A 17,183-nucleotide genomic window follows, 5' to 3' on the forward strand; every position below is an offset into this window, starting at 1 on the left:
GCTGTCTGGTGGTGTTGGGTAAAGGACGACAATACAGAGCTGTCTGTTGGTGTTGGGTAAAGGACGACAATACAGAGCTGTCTGTTGGTGTTGGGTAAAGGACGACAATACAGAGCTGTCTGCTGGTGTTGGGTAAAGGACGACAATACAGAGCTGTCTGTTGGTGTTGGGTAAAGGACGACAATACAGAGCTGTCTGTTGGTGTTGGGTAAAGGACGACAATACAGAGCTGTCTGCTGGTGTTGGGTAAAGGACGACAATACAGAGCTGTCTGTTGGTGTTGGGTAAAGGATGACAATACAGAGCTGTCTGTTGGTGTTGGGTAAAGGACGACAATACAGAGCTGTCTGTTGGTGTTGGGTAAAGGACGACAATACAGAGCTGTCTGTTGGTGTTGGGTAAAGGACTACAATACAGAGCTGTCTGCTGGTGTTGGGTAAAGGACGACAATACAGAGCTGTCTGTTGGTGTTGGGGAAAGGACGACAATACAGAGCTGTCTGTTGGTATTGGGTAAAGGACGACAATACCGAGCTGTCTGCTGGTGTTGGGTAAAGGACGACAATACAGAGCTGTCTGTTGGTGTTGGGTGAAGGACGACAATACAGAGCTGTCTGTTGGTGTTGGGTAAAGGACGACAATACAGAGCTGTCTGTTGGTGTTGGGTAAAGGACGACAATACAGAGCTGTCTGTTGGTGTTGGGTAAAGGACAACAATACAGAGCTGTCTGTTGGTGTTGGGTAAAGGACTACAATACAGAGCTGTCTGCTGGTGTTGGGTAAAGGACTACAATACAGAGCTGTCTGTTGGTGTTGGGGAAAGGACTACAATACAGAGCTGTCTGTTGGTGTTGGGTAAAGGACTACAATACAGAGCTGCCTGTTGGTGTTGGGTAAAGGACTACAATACCGAGCTGTCTGTTGGTGTTGAGTAAAGGACTACAACAGAGCTGTCTGTTGGTGTTGAGTAACGGACTACAACAGAGCTGTCTGTTGGTGTTGAGTAAAGGACTACAACAGAGCTGTATGTAGGTGTTGGGTAAAGGACTACAACAGAGCTGTATGTAGGTGTTGGGTAAAGGACTACAACAGAGCTGTATGTAGGTGTTGGGTAAAGGACTCCAACAGAGCTGTATGTAGGTGTTGGGTAAAGGACTACAACAGAGCTGTCTGTGTCTGTAGGTGTTGGGTAAAGGACTACAACAGAGCTGTCTGTGGGTGTTGAGTAAAGGACTACAACAGAGCTGTCTGTTGGTGTTGGGTAAAGGACTACAATACAGAGCTGTCTGTAGGTGTTGGGTGAAGGACTACAACATAGCTGTCTGTAGGTGTTGGGTAAAGGACTACAATACAGAGCTGTCTGTGGGTGTTGAGTAAAGGACTACAACAGAGCTGTCTGTTGGTGTTGGGTAAAGGACTACAACACAGAGAAGATGCTGTTCATACTCTGAGTGTCCAGTATTATGTGTTTGGTTGTATGTGCAGAAGAAGCTAAAGGGGTATAAGTACAGTGCAACCGGTTAGGCCATGCCACCAGCCCAACGCCTCATCTTGAAGATGAATTAGCCCAGAATCATCTGTGGACTTTGAACAGGCTTGATAGGGAACAGAGCGTGACATCATTTCCCCAGACAAGCCAGTCCATGAGCCTGAGCCTGAGTAGACACACACACACACACACACACACACACACACACACACACACACACACACACACACACAGACACACACACACACACACACACACACACACACACACACACACACACACACACACACACACACACACACACAGACACAGACACAGACACAGACACAGACACAGACACAGACACAGACACACACACACACACACACACACACACACACACACACACACACACACACACACACACACACACACACACACACACACACACACACACACACACACACACAACCGCATACACACACACAATATCACACCAGCACACAATTGTCCTCCTTCTCACTCTCTTTCTCTCCCTCCCTCTCTTTCTCTCCTCATCCTCCTCTATCAGTGAGAGGCCTAATATGGGGTGCTGGGAGAGTTCAGTGGTCTGAGCATAGTGATTGGGGTGAGAGCCATTTAGAGAGGGAAAATCAGCTCCTTTCAACATGAGGTCATGCTTAATGCAACGGGAACTCTGGCGGCCTCGCCAGTGTCCCCAGCCTGATATACAGTTACCAATCAAACAAGTGGCCAGACGGACACAGACAAAAGGGAGAGGCGGTAAGTGTCGCCATGCTAAGGTCCTGGGGAGGCTAGGTTGAGGGAGGGAGGGGAAGGGTTGGACTGTGGGACACTCTGGGAGACCAACTGTGGGACAGGGCATAGAGGAAAACACCTCTCGCTGTGTCTGTGTACCGGCCCTCTGCTCTGAGATGCTCCAACAGGCATTTCTGCAGACTGCTGCAATGCTAGAAAGAGCAACAACAAAAAGTCAGCAGCATGCAGCCAGGTTTTAGGATTTTTCTCCTGGAGGTGGTAACGGCTAAACATGCATGCTGAGTGCATTGTGGGATAAACCATGTGACCCAGCGTTGACTCTCTATGTTGTTGGAGGTGCAATTATGGGATTTCTCCAGCTAAGCAGCAGAACCAAGTATCCCTAGTTAATTCATGCTCCACAGCTGTAGCCGTTTAATGTACATGTTTCCATTTATCCCTGGATGAAACACATCACATCCTTTCTCTGGAAGGAAAAAGAAGGAGAATGAAGAAAAAAGTCCAAGATAAAAAAAGAAAAGGGCTTCATGTCGGTCTTAATTGTCTATGGAAAGACGGTCATATTTTCCACCGTGTAAGTTCCACCGGGTAAGCTTGAAACCATTACCGAGCCAGCCTTCATTACATTTTCCACAACATTTTGCAGAAATGACAGGAAGCAGCTGGAATGGTACTGATTAATTGTCTTCCTTACTTACAACACCATGCTTCATTGAAAGCCCACCGTCTTTTCACCTACAGTAGAACTTCATGAGGTAGTCTGAACTTAAATCAACATAAAATGGGTGACCAGCAGTTAACCTTTAAAACCATGTAACCGTAGGAAAGAAGGACGCTTCCTTACGGACATGTCAGCTGTGACTATCTTGGATGGAGGATTAACACAGGTTTAATTAAGCCTGGAAGCTCATCACGTGACATGTCCCCCCTTCCTCCCCATCAACATACCCCTCCTCCCCCACACAGAACCCTCCTCCCCCACACAGGTCCCTCCCAGCTCTCAAAGTTGTGGTATTCTATTCCTAATATATACTGCACACCATGGGGACCCCAAGATATCAAACAGGGTGTTGTACTATATATCAAACAGGGTATTGTACTATATATCAAACAGGGTATTGTACTATATATCAAACAGGGTATTGTACTATATATCAAACAGGGTGTTGTACTATATATCAAACAGGGTGTTGTACTATATATCAAACAGGGTGTTGTACTATATATCAAACAGGGTATTGTACTATATATCAAACAAGTTGTTGTACTATATATCAAACAGGGTGTTGTACTATATATCAAACAGGGTGTTGTACTATATATCAAACAGGGTGTTGTACTATATATCAAACAGGGTGTTGTACTATATATCAAACAGGGTGTTGTACTATATATCAAACAGGGTATTGTACTATATATCAAACAAGTTGTTGTACTATATATCAAACAGGGTGTTGTACTATATATCAAACAGGGTGTTGTACTATATATCAAACAGGGTGTTGTACTATATATCAAACAGGGTATTGTACTATATATCAAACAAGTTGTTGTACTATATATCAAACAGGGTGTTGTACTATATATCAAACAGGGTATTGTACTATATATCAAACAGGGTATTGTACTATATATCAAACATGGTATTGTACTATATATCAAACAGGGTGTTGTACTATATATCAAACAAGGTGTTGTACTATATATCAAACAGGGTATTGTACTATATATCAAACAGGGTATTGTACTATATATCAAACAGGGTGTTGTACTATATATCAAACAAGGTGTTGTACTATATATCAAACAAGTTGTTGTACTATATATCAAACAGGGTGTTGTACTATATATCAAACAGGGTATTGTACTATATATCAAACAGGGTATTGTACTATATATCAAACAGGGTATTGTACTATATATCAAACAGGGTGTTGTACTATATATCAAACAAGGTGTTGTACTATATATCAAACAGGGTATTGTACTATATATCAAACAGGGTATTGTACTATATATCAAACAGGGTGTTGTACTATATATCAAACAAGGTGTTGTACTATATATCAAACAGGGTATTGTACTATATATCAAACAGGGTATTGTACTATATATCAAACAAGTTGTTGTACTATATATCAAACAGGGTGTTGTACTATATATCAAACAGGGTGTCGTACTATATATCAAACAGGGTAGTGTACTATATATCAAACAGGGTGTTGTACTATATATCAAACAGGGTGTTGTACTATATATCAAACAGGGTGTTGTACTATATATCAAACAGGGTGCTGTGCTATATATCAAACAGGGTATTGTACTATATATCAAACAAGGTGTTGTACTATATATCAAACAGGGTGTTGTACTATATATCAAACAGGGTAGTGTACTATATATCAAACAGGGTGTTGTACTATATATCAAACAGGGTGTTGTACTATATATCAAACAGGGTGTTGTACTATATATCAAACAGGGTAGTGTACTATATATCAAACAGGGTATTGTACTATATATCAAACAGGGTATTGTACTATATATCAAACAAGGTGTTGTACTATATATCAAACAGGGTGTTGTACTATATATCAAACAGGGTGTTGTACTATATATCAAACAGGGTATTGTACTATATGTAAAACAAGGTGTTGTACTATATATCAAACAGGGTGTTGTACTATATATCAAACAGGGTATTGTACTATATATCAAACAGGGTGTTGTACTATATATCAAACAAGGTGTTGTACTATATATCAAACAGGGTGTTGTACTATATATCAAACAGGGTGTTGTACTATATATCAAACAGGGTGTTGTACTATATATCAAACAGGGTATTGTACTATATATCAAACAGGGTAGTGTACTATATGTAAAACAAGGTATTGTACTATATATCAAACAGGGTATTGTACTATGCCGCTGGGTAAATCCAGTGGAACAGTATACCTCATAACCTCCAAGTATTTAAACTGCTGCGAGCTCTATAAAGACAAGTCGAAGGCAAAACAAGAAGGGGAGGCCGTGATCCTGGTGGATGAGACTGGTGGATGAGAGGACAAACTCAAACATCTGCCACTGATGTGCCTCCCTGCCTGGTCCAGCCAGGGTCGCACCCTAGACCAAATCAATTACTCTAGTCACTGTCCAAAGTTAACAGCCCTGCTTATGGTGAGTATACCATCATGAGCCGGGTGTCTAACCCACTGACACTGCCTACCATAGACAACACTGTAAAGGGATACTACTTGCACACAGCAAGGATCCGTAGTTCAGACTCCTGGCAATGTACACATCGGGATATCTAGCACAATTGTTACCAATTGTATGGGAGTCAATGGGCTAGTCGAATGGGTTTCCCTTCCCTGAAGAAACAGCTAGCTACACCACGAAGTTCATTCAGATTAACCAACATAGTAACAAACAGAGGAGCTCCTGTCAGAAAAGGGAGAGGGGATATGAGGGAGAGGAGAGAGAAGGGAGAGGAGAGAGGAGGGAGACGAGAGAGGAGGGAGAGGGGATATGAGGGAGAGGAGAGGAGAGAGGAGGGAGAGGAGAGAGGAGGGAAAGGGGATGAGGGAGAGAGAGAGAGGGAGGGAGAGGAGAGAGGGAGGGATAGGGAGGAGAGAGAAGGGATAGGAGAGAGGAGGGAGAGGAGGGAGAGGAGAGAGAAGGGAGAGGAGAGAGGAGAGAGGAGGGAGAGGAGGTAGACAGAGGAGAGGAGAGAGGAGAAGGAGGAGCGGAGAGGTGTGAGCTGGAGGAGGTATGACAGGTGGAATATGATCTAGATGAAAGGTGACAGAATAATTCAGGGCATTAAATGGGGAGTCAGTGGGGAGTAGGGCAGAGAGGACCACTGACTAGATAAACACACAGCCATAATCAATTGTGCATAAACACATAATTGAGAAATAAACAAAACACATTGTCTGCTTCCTGGTGGTACTGCAAAGTCCCAAATGTTCTTCTGTACTTATACTCACCTATTGAACAGCCAGTAAATCATGAGCAATATTTGTATCACCTTTATCATGAGTCAACCACAGCCCGTAGATCAGATAGCATCAGGCCTGTCCTTTTATCTCCCATCTGCTACCACACAGCTAAAGCTAACACACACCCCTTCCAGATGTGAGGCTCACTGAGACAAGGTGTCTGTTCCTAACATTCCCCTTATTTCCATTCCTGTGTGTGTGTGTGAGTGTGTGAGTGTGTGTGTGTGTGTGTGTGTGTGTGTGTGTGTGTGTGTGTGTGTGTGTGTGTGTGTGTGTGTGTGTGTGTGTGTGTGTGTGTGTGTGTGTGTGTGTGTGTGTGTGTGTGTGTGTGTGTGTGTGTGTGTGTGTGTGTGTGTGTGTGTGTGTGTGTGTGTGTGTGTGTGTGTGTGTGTGTGTGTGTGTGTGTGTGTGTGTGTGTGTGTGTGTGTGTGCCTGAGTGTGTGAGTGTTATGAGTGAGCGTGTGTGTGTATGTGTGTGAGTGTGTGTGTGTACAGTTACCTGCGTGATCTCAGAGGACTTGAGGTGGTGATTGAGCCTGGCTCTGTTTAGGGGTCTTCGGTCCGCTTGGTTGGGTGCAAGGTGGGGTGGTCGCTGGGTCAGGCTGGTGGGAGGAGGGTGAGGAGTGGGGGTTCAGAGATCAGGATGACCCCTTGGCCAGGGGGCGGAGATGACACAGACCACTGGAGAGAAACAGCAAGAAGAGAACCATTTATACACCTGCTGATGTCATAAAAATAAAAACCTGCCATAGAAAATCCAATAGACTGGTTCGGGAATGGGCCAATGAATCAAACAAATTTTATCGTCGCTCTATCAATCTGCTTTTATTATTTAACAAAGTTTCAGCACTTTGGTCGGGCTCCATATGGTTAATGGAACACCACCTGCCAAAACGGTCCCAGAGGGGGCCTCAGACAATTGAGGCATACTGCCGAGTCATAGGTATAAGTTCATTATCCCAGATATACTACTGGGAAGAGAAGTATGGTCTCATACTGACAACACCCTCTCGGATTCAAGCAAACACAAGGACAGACACCTTGTATTATGTCCCTCTCTCCCGCACACTGTTGTGTGTATTGACGTCAAGTATAGAAGAGAAAAAGCACGTGTCATTTTACAGGAGGTCCACGTCAGCCTCTCCCATTAGAAGGACGACAGCTTTTGACATTTGGTATGGCGCTGTCACCGTGATAGTGTTGTATGGTACAATGAGCTCATATTTCATGGGATATCTAAGGTATGACTCAAAATGGAGAAATTGCCTGATAGAGCTAAGCTGTAACAATAGGCCTGAGCTCTTTCTACCATACATATCTCCCTCTGTTAGGAGAGGGTCGAATTGATGCTCTCTTTTCCAACCTGACAGCACCTGACAAATAAGACAAATGTTATCGGCGTAAAAGAGGAGCGGGCATAATTAGGTTGGTTGTTAATCTAAAGGACGGTGAGAGAGAGCGAGAGAACTTTCTTTCATCATCCTCCATGAAAATGCCAGCGTGAAACTCTGCTCGATCCATCCATTACCTCCTCGGCCTCGCTGACAAATCACAGATATTAAATTACCAGAGACCCAGGGAGCCAAGGCAACTGAAATATGGGAGAGGAGACACTATCTTTGTCTAATTCTCTTCCTCTCATCCTTTCCCATTCTCTCATCCTCTTTCTTTCTTTCTTTCTTTCTTTCTTTCTTTCTTTCTTTCTTTCTTTCTTTCTTTCTTTCTTTCTTTCTTTCTTTCTTTCTTTCTTTCTTTCTCCTTTTCCCTCTCGCACTCTTTTCCTTTCTTTCTCGCGATCTGTAGCTTTCTCTCTCCCCTCTTTCTCTCTCACCCCATTTCTCTCTCTGACCACAGACTCGGCCCACCCTTCAGGGAGAGGGAAGATGTAATCCCATTGCTATGGTAAGGCCCCAGCCCTCGGCCCACTGGCTGGGTCTGATGTATGGACGCATTTCAATGTGATTTCGCAATAAAAGGGACCTCTCCCTGATTAAATACAGTATGGAGAGAGGCCTAAAAAAACACTGGCCATAGTAAACTGAACTCAACCACTGTGTTCCTCCATTTGATATGTGTTTTTATCCAGGACAGGGGTGGTATACTGGGCTGTTCATCTATTTTTACCTCAGAACCCTTTCCACTACACTGGATAATACATGATTCATAGATGCAGGCTTTCTGAGAAGAAGCTGTGAAGTGGTCTATTTCTGATGTCAGGTAAGGTTGTTTTTTGAGATGTTCTCCTGGTCTTTATTTCGCTCTCTCTCTGACTCAGGATGCTGTGACTCAGACTTATGTAAGCTATGCCAGGCCAGAGGGCAGAGAGCAGGGGGCCAGGTTTCCCATCTCCCTGTGTCTCTATGAGTCTACCTCCTCTAGTAAGGTAGAATATTACCTCAGTTCGTCTGACCTAAGCCTGCTGGGCAGGGTTCCTTTGAGGCAAGAGGCAAGATAACCCTTAACCTTTCCATGGGGATGTACAACTCTCTCAGCAACAAAAGAGCATAGGTTAGCTAGCTTAAATCTAGCTATGTCAAATTCCACGCCCTGTTCCAATGCATGATTCCACCAGAAACAAAAATAAAGACATACTATCCTCTCTTTCACACAATGTAAGTCAATGTCCAAAAACGACAGTACAGTACAGCTAATCGGATCGATATGCCTAATGTACTGCCCTGAACTGTTGCAGAGTGTCTCAGAACACCAATAGATGACTTCAAGTTCATCACCCATAATTAAAAAGTGTTTCATGAATGTTTCTTATCCTCTTGGTAATAAGTCAAATCATGATCTATGACAGTTTATGGCACATTACAGAACTTGCCATGACTCAAAAGTAAAACAGTTGGCTAGCAACCAAGTACAGTATGCTATTGAGACACCAATGCATGTATCATAACACTAATGTCATTAGTCATAATTATAAATATCTATCATGGGTGTTATGTCAGGGTAATAAAAATGATAGTGTAGGGGTTGGGACTCTAATTTGTCCCACAGAACTCACTCAGAGATTGCTGCTCAGCCTAGAGGATTAGGCCTTATCTGCCTCCATAAAACTTTGATAAAAATATGTTTGATGAGGTCCCTGAAATTCCATCAGGTTTAGGAACATCAAAACAGAACTATAGAAATAGCAGAAGAACTATTCTGGATCTCTCTCTGCTATTTACCAGAAGATGAGCATCTTGCCAAGTCTGAGCTAGCCGAGCACTTGCGCCCAAACCAAACCCACGGGCTGTAGTCATACAGAATAGAGATGGATCCTCTTCTGAGAAGAAGTGAGCCATTTGTTTCAATGTGGGCCTGTTGGCAGCCTGTTTGCAGACAGAGAGCAGGAGTTACTCAGAGATTTGAGTAAGTGCTGTGTTCATTGACTCCTAGTGGGAGAGCACTGCTCTGCTCCGGCAGCATAGGGGGCTATTCTTATCTCTAAAAATCACTATGTGGGCCTGTGAAAGATGCCCAGTTCCAAGGACGAACTTCCATGAAAAATACTAGAACAGCAAGGCTGTTACATATACTCATCACTGCAACATCTCCAGTAATCTCTGAAACATCTGAACTGCATTTGTTAAAATAATTAGTCCTGAAAGAGTCACAGGAAACATCCTCTTACCTGTCCTGAAGTCCAACTAAAAAGGGAGCAATAACTGGAAAATGGAAACAAAAAAATCTGTCCTTTATTAAAAATAGCAAACTTCCAGTTTCATACATTCTTTCCAATCCATTGGCTGTGGTTAGATATTCACTAAAAACAAGTTCCATGTTTACACTGTATGTTCTGCGGTGCAAAAATAACCCCAGTATTATTTGTGCAATAATTCATCCTCCCTCCTGCCTACTGCAGTGGCGCAGTCAGGAAGAAGCCGTCACAGCTACACTCCTTATTATTGTCTCGATCTCAATTGGATTACAGTGCAGGAGAATTTAATACCATACACATTATGGTACTTTCTAATCCTGATCCGGGCCCTGCATTTCTCTGAAACACAAACATCTTCCTGAGGAAGAACAAATCCAGTCACGCTTGTCTGACGGCAGGACTGTAGCTGCAGTGGCGTCGACGCATGGCAAGGATGGATGCACCAGAAAGACCCCAGCACTCTGAACGTAACAACCCTCTTATGTAACCACTCAATTCTTAAACACTTGTTTCCATTTAAGTGCCGCTTTAACTCAATAGAAAATACAAGTGCATTGTTTGGCTAAGGTATAAGACGGGACACGTACGAGACAAACTGAAGAAAGCAGAGCCTGACAAAACACTTTTGTAAAACTTTTTTTTTTAATCTACCGCAACCATCACAATTGCGGTACATTGGACAATGTTTATTGTGATGGCCTCAAAAAACAGTGGCTGACAACCACTGTCTCGGTTTGAACTGAACTAAACTGAACTGGGGGTTGGAGATGACCCTCCTGCTCTTCTCCACTTCCACAACATTATTCAGCTGATAAAATTTTTATGCGTAGTAATACAGGAGAGTTAGTGGGATCATTGGAAGTGGCATTAAGAAGCTAAATGTATCACAGTGTGAGGTGCCCTGAGGCCACCGGGCCTGTCATCACCTCCTGCCCTACTCCCCCTCCTCACCCCCACCCCCACCAACGGGGCTGAAACCATGGGAACAGACGAGCGCCCTGTCAGGTGCACCTGCATCGGCTTGACACCTCCTCTACCCTAGACGACAAATGTCCCCTTCTCTCTCACTCCATGCTTCTCTCTCTCTTCTCCTGTCCTCCTCTCACTTTCTCTCCCCTCTCCTTTTCGCTCCTCTCCTCAGCCCAGAAACAGTCAGCCCTCCACAGCACATGTTGGTTTAAGTCCTATTCACCAGGAAAACCATGGCTGTCAACCTCCCTAACACAATCCCATAATGTAGGGGCCAATTAGGCTATATAATGGGCTGGAGTGGCAGGGACGCAGGGTTGACAAAGCTCCCGCTGCCCGTCCTCGCCACGTGCTCTCTGACACATTTCTTTGGCATCAGTCACGGCCTCACGTCTGCCCTATGGCCTTTTGCTCGGAGAGAGAACAGCAGAACTCACTGCACACATACATGCTGCTGGGGGAACAAAGCCCCCTGTGTGTTTCAGTACCCTCTAACTCCGTGGCTATGTCTTTGTCTTTCCCCCTTCTCTCTTACTCCATGCCTCTCTCACTACATGCCTCTCTCTCTTTCTCCTTCTCTCTCACTACATGCCTCTCTCTCTTTCTCCTTCTCTCTCACTACATGCCTCTCTCTCTTTCTCCTTCTCTCTCACTACATGCCTCTCTCTCTTTCTCCTTCTCTCTCACTACATGCCTCTCTCTCTTTCCCCTTCTCTCTCACTACATGCCTCTCTCTCTTTCCCCTTCTCTCTCACTACATGCCTCTCTCTCTTTCTCCTTCTCTCTCACTCCATGCCTCTCTCTCTTTCTCCTTCTCTCTCACTACATGCCTCTCTCTCTTTCTCCTTCTCTTTCACTACATGCCTCTCTCTCTTTCTCCTTCTCTCTCACTCCATGCCTCTCTCTCTTTCCCCTTCTCTCTCACTCCATGCCTCTCTCTTTCTCCTCTCTCACTCCATGCCTCTCTCTCTTTCCCATTCTCTCTCACTCCATGCTTCTCTCTCCTTCTCTCTCACCCCATGCCTCTCTCTCTTTCTCCTTCTCTCTCACTCCATGCCCCTCTCTCTCATTCTCCTTCTCTCTCACTCCATGCCTATTTCTCTCTCTCTCCTTCTCTCTCACTCCATGCCTCTCTCTCTCACTCCATGCCTCTCTCTCCTTCTCCTTCTCTCACTCCATGCCTCTCTCTCCTTCTCCGTCTATCTCACTCCATGCCTCTCTCTCCTTCTCCTTCTCTCACTCCATGTCTCTCTCTCCTCCTTCTCTCACTCCATGTCTCTCTCTCCTTCTCCTTCTCTCACTCCATGCCTCTCTCTCCTTCTATCTCACTCCATGCCTCTCTCTCCTTCTCCTTCTCTCACTCCATGCCTCTCTCTCCTTCTCCTTCTCTCACTCCATGCCTCTCTCTCCTTCTCCTTCTATCTCACTCCATGCCTATTTCTCTCTCTCTCCTTCTCTCTCACTCCATGCCTCTCTCTCCTTCTCCTTCTCTCACTCCATGCCTCTCTCTCCTTCTCCTTCTATCTCACTCCATGCCTATTTCTCTCTCTCTCCTTCTCTCTCACTCCATGCCTCTCTCTCCTTCTCCTTCTCTCACTCCATGCCTCTCTCTCCTTCTCCTTCTCTCACTCCATGCCTCTCTCTCCTTCTCCTTCTATCTCACTCCATGCCTATTTCTCTCTCTCTCCTTCTCCTATCTCACTCCATGCCTCTCTCTCCTTCTCCTTCTCTCACTCCATGCCTCTCTCTCCTTCTCCTATCTCACTCCATGCCTATTTCTCTCTCTCTCCTTCTCTCTCACTCCATGCCTCTCTCTCCTTCTCCTTCTCTCACTCCATGCCTCTCTCTCCTTCTCCTTCTATCTCACTCCATGCCTATTTCTCTCTCTCTCCTTCTCTCTCACTCCATGCCTCTCTCTCCTTCTCCTTCTATCTCACTCCATGCCTATTTCTCTCTCTCTCCTTCTCTCTCACTCCATGCCTCTCTCTCTCTCTCCTTCTCTCACTCCATGCTTCTCTCTCCTTCTCCTTCTCTCACTCCATGCCTCTCTCTCTTTCCCCTTCTCTCTCACTCCATGCCTATTTCTCTCTTTCTCCTTCTCTCACTCCATGCCTCTCTCTCCTTCTCCTTCTCTCACTCAATGCCTCTCTCTCCTTCACCTTTTCTCTCACTCCATGCCTCTCTCTCTTTCTCCTTCTCTCTCACACCATGCCTCTCTCTCTTTCTCCTTCTCTCTCTCTCCCAGCCTTCGGCTGTCTATAAGGGTCTGGGTGCTGGAGGATGAGGATCATCTCTCTCTTAATATCTCTCATTTAAAGTCACACGTCTGTCTTCCATAATTAATCGAAGTCTTCTTAATAAATATGCCTAAACTCCTGTTTCTGCTTTAATTAGTCTCGTAGCTCAGGGCGTTATATAGAGCCAATGCAATTACCTTATACTTAATGGGGATGCTAAAAAATTTATGGGCGGAAACCGAAAAGTACATTTGAAGAATGGCACAATCGACAATGTGGACAGGATCCAGCACTGCTCCTGTGATGGGGGGAGAATGGGGTCGAAAAGAGAGAGAGAGGCTCCATATTCCAGCACACAAACACACACATCAGAGGGTTCTGTTATTCTTCACTTCTCTCTCGCTCCAGCTGTACACCCCCCTCCCCTCCCTCCAATCCCCATGTCTGTTCCTGACAGGGCGGCCTGATGGAAAGCACAGCACTGAAGGATGAGTGCATCAGCGTGGAATTCAGGGAATAACTGTGGTCGTGACATCAGAATCACACCTTTTTTTTTTTAAAAAGTGGGGGCCCTGAGCGCTCCACTGACAGCTAAGGTCGAGTGTCGTGTTACTCTTTATAAAGAGCCGGGAAATCGGCCTAAGTGGATCTCCTGACGGCGTCGGCGGCCATCTTTCATTTGAGTGGTCTTGATGCTGGCGTTCGTTCAGAGGTGAAGTCAAAAGGAGAGAGGGACCTCTGTGTGCTGCTGGACAACAGACAAACCACTGATCTCTCAGAGAGCTGCTTGGTTGGCCAGGCCTACACATGGATTCCTCCACTGAGGACTTGTCAGGACTGAGGTTTCAACACAATATCCCCTTCACCCTGGGGATGTGTGTGCGTGCCTTCATGCCTCTCACAGGCCATATGTTGACTAAACTCTTCAGTTAGATTCTTTCTCCAAAGACAACAATGCATAACACGTCCCTTTCCTCTCAATAGCCTTTATACACTCATAGAACCATAGTTCACATTGCCTCCAGACAGACAGTTTCCCCAAAAACAAAATCCTCAGGAATTGTTCAAAGCCTCAATGCTAGTAACACTAACTATCCCCACTGTGTGACACCCCAGAGGGGCTCCAGAACCAGACCAGACAGAGGAAACAATCAGGGGACTCAGGGAGTTGGGAGCCAGGAGCCAGCAGGTGTAGCAGAGTGAGAGCAGGGCCTTTTGAGCTGACAGGTCGTTGCGCTGCTGCTCTGTAATCAGCTCATTGGGAGACAGGATTTGGGCTGAACCAAAATGGGAAGCACATGGCATTTAATGGGGATTAATCACACAGTGAACCCGGCTCTCTGGAGAGGGACACGCGTGGCCACGGACATGCTGCCTCCGGGGACCAGATAATCAGTGTCATTTTCACACCCCGCCATCCCCAAATCCCAAATGACTTTGTCTTTCTCTGGGTGTGATGAAGAGAGAGACAGGGGATATCTGTCAACACACTCACACTCACACTTCCGCAGGCCGAGGCCAGCGTCGAACCACCAGCGGGCGGGGTGAGCTGATGACCCATTGGCACTTGATGTGCTTGTCATGTCCAAAACAGAGCCATGAGAATCATGCAGTCTGTGAGGGGTGAACCACCCACTCTCCCTCTGTCTGTCACCTGCCTCTCCTCTCTCTCCCGAATAACAACCTGGCCAGACCTTGATAGCTAGCCTGGGCTGCCTGTGAGTCTCAGCAGCAGCGCCAGCCGCCGGCGTCCCCGCCAAGCCCACTCCTAGTATACGAGGCGGGAGCTGGCCCCGCTCTCCTCTGAGTCAGCCTGTAAAACTTAGCAAGTCCCCGTCTGTCCAGTTTCCACTAGTTTCACCTCCCCCCCCCGGCGCGCTCTCTTTCTCTCTTGTTGTTTTAGGAAGGTTTGGGTCATTTAAGAGCACAAAGCACTTCGGTGCTGGGTGTGCTGTGCTGGGGCTGAAATCTCTGGGCTGAAATGAGAGCTTTATGGCTGTGTAATTGATGGTCTCGGGACGGGCAGCACATTTTATCAGGTCCCAAACGTGTTGATTGACACTGAGGTTGAGGAGACAGGGGACTGCCAACTCATGAACACTCACAGCCAGAGAAGGTGGAAACTGTGCATATGGTATATATGCATTATCATGTTCTCTAAATAAGGTCAGACACCATCCATCTTTAACTAAACAGAAGTCAGAAAGAGGAGGCTACTTCAAATCACCTGCCACTACAACACTGTTCAATATGATTCACATTAAATGCTACCGTACATACAAGCTGCATGTCTGATAATATGTCATTCACAAGTCAGACCACCTTGTTCCCATACATCGTGCTCCTCCAGCCCCAGTGTGAGAGAGAGAACTTCGCCTTTCCTAGGTGTGAATTAGTTCCCTCCCATGTTAAGCAGTGTGCTGCATTGTTAAGTGGCACAGCTGTTTTCTCATGACAGGGAGCTGAACAATAGCCCCTAGCTTTGGCCTCCCCTGGTACGACGGTCATTTCCTCATCCATACCCTCCAGCCCAGTGGCATTCCCCACTCCCCACACACAAAGCTCTGAAAAACCAACTGCCTTCTGATGAAATTCCCTGAAATCCGCAGGAAACAAAGTGTAATTCATCCGTAACAGCGTCTACTTCCACCATTGTCTTGTACACACCATGTGGGTATAGAGGGTAACTGGCTCTGGTTGTCCTGCCAACCCTGTTTGTGGAAATCCTGGGTGTTGGTCAAACAAAGACAGTCTACATCCCCCACTGCCAACAGCCAACAATACTTGGAAAGGAGCGGGGAGGGAGGGACAGAGGGAGGCCTTGGTAGAGCGAGCTGGCTGTGGTAGGGGATGCCTGTATGACCAAACAGGACAGAAACAGTATAGGACGTAGGTTAGGCTATCGTGTTGAAAGAAGATAGTTATCAATGAAAACCCTGTGTTCATCCTTGTGAGCGGCCACACAGTGTTATATAACTCATGCTGATGTATTGTAAAGTACAGCACAGATCAGATTCCAATGATCATACCAGTGTAACATTCCGTCGGTGTGGTATTCTCACACCCCAGACCGATATGTCCATTGTTGGTGCCATATTTTGTGTGTGACTGTAGTGGCAGTGGAAGATGGTGTGCATTTGACTTGTGTGGTCAGCCATTCATACATATGTGTTTAGAGTTGAGGTTTTTACCGAATCCTTCCAGCTGTCTGTCTGTCAGCTCTACCCACAAACCTTTGACTGGAGTCAGACTTCCTCTCCATGAAAACACACACACACACACACACACACACACACACACACACACACACACACACACACACACACACACACACACACACACACACACACACACACACACACACACACACACACACACAGTCTGGGGATGACGTAACAGTGCCACACCCCCTCTAGGCATGATATTTCCAGGTGGCGTGGCCTTAGAGGAGCTACTCTCCCAGACAGAGGACGGTGAAATGGTAGGTCCCCAATCAGAAGATCAGCCCTTCGTGCATCACCTCCTTTGAAAGGAACAGCTTAGTCACGAGAGGAAAAAATAGAAGAAAGAACTGTAAGGCTTCCAAAGCATCGTGTTCATTAGTCCAGAAACATCTACAGAGTATCATTGTTCAAGAGGCTCCCTGACAACACCTATAGGCTCTATGATAAACAAAGGTCTGTTCACACCAAAGCCTTTCACTCAAGGTGTTCTGAAGATTAGTTCAACACGTCCTAACGCCGCAATCATACTGTAACATCATCAGCCTCAGGGTTTGTGTTGGGATTCCAGACGTCTTAAAACATCTTCACAATAATGGACAATCAAGCTGAGTCGTTGATAATGAATCGTAAGAAATCACAACATAGTTTAGTTCCTCACAAATGGGTAGTTTATGATCAGGGGTTGACCAAAACATGTTTACCACATTTTTATTTCTCCTTTTACTTCCCCTTGGTTATTCAAGTATCAAGCCAAGGTTGACTGCTGACTCACCTCAGTGGCGGTAGATACAGGTTGTATACTGATACTCCAGCCTCTGCCGTCATATTCATTATGGCCTTTGATACAGAAACT

General features: G+C 45.6%; 1 protein-coding gene across 1 annotated transcript in view; it reads right to left on the bottom strand.

Moving 5' to 3' along the window:
* The window catches only part of hivep2a (HIVEP zinc finger 2a), a 77,055-nt gene that overhangs the window by 15,743 nt on the left and 44,129 nt on the right, over nt 1–17,183 (bottom strand). Inside the window, 1 exon segment of the mRNA XM_046291617.1 lies at nt 6,751–6,932. The gene's annotated coding sequence lies outside the window, so the exon portion shown is untranslated.

The sequence above is a fragment of the Oncorhynchus gorbuscha genome, linkage group LG12 (genome assembly GCF_021184085.1).
Source record: "Oncorhynchus gorbuscha isolate QuinsamMale2020 ecotype Even-year linkage group LG12, OgorEven_v1.0, whole genome shotgun sequence".
In the NCBI taxonomy this organism is placed as follows: domain Eukaryota; kingdom Metazoa; phylum Chordata; class Actinopteri; order Salmoniformes; family Salmonidae; genus Oncorhynchus; species Oncorhynchus gorbuscha.